At 46.1% G+C, this 6,000-nt stretch overlaps 1 protein-coding gene across 1 annotated transcript in view; it reads right to left on the reverse strand.

Annotated features, from left to right (window-relative positions):
• The window catches only part of IMMP2L (inner mitochondrial membrane peptidase subunit 2), a 575,031-nt gene extending 569,722 nt beyond the window's left edge, over nt 1-5,309 (reverse strand). The window contains exon 1 of the mRNA XM_063134821.1: nt 5,279-5,309. The gene's annotated coding sequence lies outside the window, so the exon portion shown is untranslated. The remainder of the gene's footprint in view (nt 1-5,278) is intronic.
• Between the last annotated feature and the right edge of the window lie 691 nt (nt 5,310-6,000).

Here is a 6,000-nt window from a genome sequence, read left to right on the forward strand (position 1 = left end):
TTCCAAATTCTAGAAAACCAAGTTCATTATGCCTTTAGAATTATTAATCACTAGTCTGCAGTATAATTAAATATTTTGTGGAGTAAATTTAAAGCATAAAAGTCGGTCTCAATTGCACGTAGTAAATCTATGCAGATTTATTCAATAATTATATGTTTGATCCAAAAGTAGCATCCACTTAAAAAAAATGTTCAAGCAAAAATATTATGCCCTTCCATTAGCTGTACAGTAGCTACTGTATTAAAAACTATATCTCCTAATATCTACCTATAAAGCGGAACGTATGTGTATGTCCTGAAATGTTTACCCACTTCCACATATGGTACTGCCTTAATGCTGTTCACCCAGACAAGTCTTCGTGTACATGGATCAGAAAAAACCAAAAATCATGAATTTCGGGTTTTAAGTATTTTTAAAGAATTTAATAAAAAACCTAGGCTTATGCCTACAATTCCCAGCAGGCCTTGGGAGGAACTCCCAGCAGGCCTTGGATAGGAGGCCAGACTTACTGGCCTTTGGTGGCCATTGTGATTCCTAAGCAAAGTTTCAAGCAGTCAACCCAATTCCACATAAAAGGAAACTACCCACATAAATGGGCTGCATCCATATGTGGTGCCTCCTCCCACCTGCCATGTGTGGTTTTACATTTATAACTAGATACAACAGCATGTCTTTGAGAGGCCAAACTCTGGACATGCTCAAAGGCCCCCCTGTCCTGATATCGCTTTTCTCCAAAACTGAGGGAAGCACATGCACAGCCTTCAGCCTTAAGAGGGTGGGTGGGTGGGAGGAAAGCACTCTGTGCATGACCAGAAATAGGCTTGACAAAGGGGGCAAGTGCCCGGCCCAGTCGCGGCCCTTCACTACAGGCTCCTGATGAAGCACTTTGTGGGTGAAAAGTGCGGGCTGAGGCAGTCCCAGCAGGACTTGGCTGGAGTTGTGCGTGCCCACTGACAGCCGCTTACCTCCCCTCCTTGACAATGCTACTCCTCGATGCTCTGTTTTAAAGTTACCTCACAGGCCTAGGACAGGCCTACCTTGCAGGGTTGTCATGAGAGGAAAAGAGGGGAAATGAATATAATTTGTTTAAAGGTTAACTCACAGGCTTAGCACTGGCCTGCTACTTAAAGATGGTGGATCCGCTTCCCTACTATATGTTATTCAGATATCGGGGCAATGCCGGGTATATTTTGAAAACGTATTTTCAGGTTTGCATCTTTTTTAGCTGGTAGAAAGGGTGTTGTGTGTCCTGATTGTTTTTGAAGTTTAGACGGCTGCTCCAGCCAAGGTAAAACAAAAAATGTGGTTTAACACAAAGCTCTAATTTAAAATGCAGTTCTTTTTCCATTTATTCTAACAATTTACTAACTCAACCAAACTAAAAAATCCAAACAACCTAAATATGAATAAGTTGCATAGAAATTTATTATATATCAAATAAATGTTATAAACATTATTCACGGACCCGAGCAACAGCTAGTCACGCAATAAAGGCAAAACCAATCTATGAATGAAAAGCAGCGTGAAATAGGAATCAAATTGCAAGGAAAAGGGCAGAATATTTACTTCTCTAAAGATAAGTTGACTTAGACCAGTAGTTAAGAATCTCTCCCAGGGCTTTACTTTCTATGGCCCATCACTTCTCCACCTCTGCAGTTATAAGCTTTTTTTAAATATAGGAAGTTCTTTTAAGCTGTGTAGGACACATGACAGGCAAGATAGAAAAAAGTAAGGACTAGAGCAAAGACTAACTTTGAGCTGAACTGGCCAGAATTAAATCAGGATCATTTGACGGGAGGTGCATGACCTACCATCATGATGCAGTACTAAAGGCTCTAAGGCAATTGAAAGATGCTATGCAATAAAAACAGGTACAAATAAAAAGCAGCATTTTCTTCAGCACCTTTTGAGGTTCATCTCACTTTGGGGAAAGGATGCTTCCTTCCTACTCTCTTCCTGTAACTTTGGAAATCCCATCCAAATATACTTGAACAATGGCGGTAAATAGATCTCCAGATCTGTGTACTTCAGTTAATAGAATTTCTGACCACTGGCAAATGCTTGCAGGAGCTTCTGGAAGTTATAGTCCAAAATATCTGGAGATCTAACTTGGGCCTACCCCTTTTCTTGAATGCACAGCCTTTGAAAGCTACTGTTTTGAGTGAAAGAAGAGAAGGGGATGCAGCAAAGTTAAGTATGCACTGTGTGGAGTTGGCCACTAACTGCTCTAGAAGCCCAGTCCTGCTTCTCCAAAACGGGTGGGAAAGAATAGAGTGCAGTCTTTCCATGAGCGGTGAATACACTCTGCATATACTCAGAGGCACTTTTTCATGATCAGTGGTTTGAAATGCAGCATTCCAAGTGCTGCGTTGCAAAACTGTGCTCAAAGAAGTCCCATTTTCTCTTTGATATGGCTGTTTCTTTTTGTGCATATAAAGAAATTCATCTGTGCAACTAAATGACCGGAGATATGTAGTGGTATTATTTTTCAACACATAAGCTTCTCTGTAATATTTCCTCCCCACAAACGATAAACATATGTGAACAACCCGTAATAACCACCATCTAAGGAAGCCCTGTATTATTCTTATATTACAGATATAGTGAGGGTGAAGTACTAAAACTGAGAGGTTGTGGTTTCTTTAAGGTCACCTAGTAAAAAAATGTAGCCCACAGCTGGAATTCTTTATGAGTGGACCTTCTCACGCAGCTCTGTGAAGAGAATGAACACAGACTACCCATTTACCAGGTGGTAAATGTGCAAAGGTTTTCCCATTTCAGTGCAGCAATACAACAGGATGGCTTTGTAGTTTTCTGCAGTTGCTATTCCTCCACCTTCTAGTAATTGACTTGTTTTATTGCTATGGAGTGAGAAGTCCAATCCCTCCTTGCAAATGCTGTAGTGTTTTATCACTACTTTGTTTTGTTTAAGCAAGTTGTTTATTAATATGTTCTCATAGATGTAAACGTTTCTTCATACTGACAATGTTGTTGTTTCAGAGAACTCAATAAAACACCCCCTTCAGAATTTGCTTTGTATCTCTTATGAAAACAAAAAGTGTTTTTATAAGCCTGTGAAATTTTGTTGTTTTGCTTTTAAGCCTATTGTGTGTTAATTCATGTCCTAATCAAGGTTAACCATTATACACACACACACCATACCAGACCCTCTCATCACACCACATTCCTTCAAAAATAGTAGCAGCCAGTCATTGTGGAGTTAAATGTAGGACTTATACGCAGGAGAAATACTCTCCTTGATAGGAGAGATAATTTAATACTCTCCTTAAATTTCTGCCCAGTGCATTCCAGCAATTAAGTAAGTTTTCTTAGCATCCAAATGAAATGATTAGGACTTGAGTTCAGAAGACACCTTAAACCACGGCTTTAACCACGGTGACTAAGGCAAAAAGCCAAAATTACATATTTTAATTTAATGAACTTAAAACAAAGGCAATAGATTTAGGGCTGAAGCACTTATGGGCCCTGGCCTAACAACATGCCTGCAAAACTGTGGGACATGTAGCCCTGCCTTGCTGCCCAGAAGGAAAACACAGCATCTGCCTGCTCACTCTCTTTCTCTCTTTGCAGTATGGCAGGCAGAACTGGAGCCAGTGAAAAGCCCAAAGAGAGAAAATGAAGCAGAGAAGATAGGGGCTGTTCCCTGCAAAAGCAGCCCCTGCTTGCTATCTCCTTCTTCTCTCTGGGCAGCCAAGCCGGGGAAACTGGGCCCCGTGGACACCAAGCGCAGGCTGCAGCCTCTATTTACTCTGCAGACCGCTCTCTCTTTTTCTAGTAATGCCACAGAAAGTACAGTAACCACTGGGTCCAACCCCCACCCATAGGCATGCACAAGGGGTGTGCCCAGGCACACCCTAATGTCTCAAGCAATAAGTCCTAAATTGAGGGAGCCATTAAGTGGGGATCCAGAGGGGGATCTGGACGCAGCAGGAACAAATCCTCCAGCTGCTCCCCTGCCACCACCCCCAGCAGCAGGAGCAAAAAGGAATCACTCTGCTGGAAGCCACACTTCAAAGAGGGTAGAAGGAGGCCCCCTGAAGGCTAATATCCTCCCCCCAACCCCCTTTTCCAGCCAGTGACACTACAAAACCCCACCAATGCTGGAGCTTGAGGAGCATCTCCTCATCCCCCCCCACACACACACTCACACATCTGCATTGGCCCTCCCACGGTCAGGCAAGCCGAACATGGAGTAGGGCACCAGTGTCTACAGTGTTTAATAAATAAATAAAATGAATGCCTTTTATGCTTAAGTATTCAATAAGTTTTCACCTTCCAAAAAAAATTCCCTGGGCGCACACCCTAATGAAACGCGCTGCGCACACCTCTGCCCCCCCCCCCCCCAGTGGAAAGCAGAGAGGGAGAAAGCAGGTGTGCACGTGTGTAGTGAGAAGAGGGCAGAGAGCAGTGGCCTCATCTTCTCAACTAGCGTGCGCCTCTCACTCGCTTTCCGTCTCGGTGGGAGACGGTGGGAGTGAGCCCAGCAAGCCCAGCCACCCTCCCGCTACACACAGTCGCCCAGAGGCGGCGGGGGGGGGGGAGGGACCCACAAGCACAACCGGCAGCTCCTAGTGTAAGGAGCAACGCCAGGCGTCTCCTCCTTGCTTGCTCACCTGTGAATAACCCCACTGTAAAGAAAGCACTCGTTCCTTTCACAGTCGTAGGGCTTTTCGTACTTTAGAGGAAGGGCAGGGGCCCCGATCCAGACCGGGATCCTAGCTTTGGAGGAGGTGTATGGCTCCGATCCCGACTGGGGTCCTCACGCTTGCAACCTATAAACTCAAACCCTGATCCATGAAAGCAAGTGGGACCCGCGGAGGGAAATAGGGCAGGCAGGCAAGCAAGCGAACAGAAGCCGCCGGTGCCCTTGCCTACTTTCTTACCCACTCTGTCTCTCTCTTGGTGGTTTGGACTGGTCTGACTGGGTGACCGAAGAGGGCTCCCCCAAAGGCATGCTGCAAAGGGACCCCCTCATACCGTTGAAACCACCCTGGCTCGGTGGAGCTCCAGGGGTGTTTATTGCAAAGCCCCACCGGCACAAAACACTCTGGCTAAGGGGGCTGCGTCTCGCCACAGGCGCCAACAGCAGCCCTCCTAGCGGAAACCCGCTTTCCCTCCGCCTGCCTGCCTGCCTGCCTGCCTTCCAGGACCCCGCACGCCAAACTCCAGAAATTGAGCCTCGTTGGCCCCCGTAGAACTCCTGCCACTCCATTGCTTCCTCATAGCCTACTCGCTTAACTGTGGCGCTTCAACTCACCGCTTTTCGGCGCTGGCACAACGCAGACGGCGTGGGGGAGGAGGAAGAGGGAAAGGAGGCGGGCGCTCTCGTCACGTTAGACAGAGAAGAAAGAGCACGCCTACTCCCGCCTCTCGCGGCAGGGGGAGGAGCGTTGTGAGCGATTGCGCAAGAGTGCGCGCGCATTCCTTCCTGACCATGTTTGGGCCGCTGCAGTTTCTTCGGTAAAAGAAGTCTGGTGATCACCATTGCAGGCTAAAGCTGCGCAGCCAACGGGGTTGATTGTTACATCCTGAGACAAAGGATGCGAATAAGAGAACGGAGCGTTGACTGGGGCCTCTTGTTTGGCAAGGAGAAGAAACTCAACCGGAGAAGCATTTCCTTCCCCCTACCCCCCCCCCCCCGCTTTACTGGGAAAAGCTAAACCAATCTTCACTAAGTTGGTGCCTTCCAGATGTTTCAGACTTCAAGTCCCATCAGCCCCAGCAAGCATGGTCATTAGTCAGGAATGCTTGGGAGGGGGATGTAGTCCAAAACATGGAGGGCACCAGGTTGGAAAGGCTGAGGCTAAAAGTATGCTGTAGCTGCTCTACAGCAGGAATGCTATTGAGTGGGCTTGAAGAGCAGCTCCACTGCAGTACCATTACAAGTCCCAAGCAATTATTCCCCCAAGAACATCTTTAATCCCTTTTCTGATATATATTTTAACCACAACTAAGGTTGCAATCCTATATACATTTACT

Source organism: Elgaria multicarinata, chromosome 9 (genome assembly GCF_023053635.1).
Source record: "Elgaria multicarinata webbii isolate HBS135686 ecotype San Diego chromosome 9, rElgMul1.1.pri, whole genome shotgun sequence".
In the NCBI taxonomy this organism is placed as follows: Eukaryota; Metazoa; Chordata; class Lepidosauria; order Squamata; family Anguidae; genus Elgaria; species Elgaria multicarinata.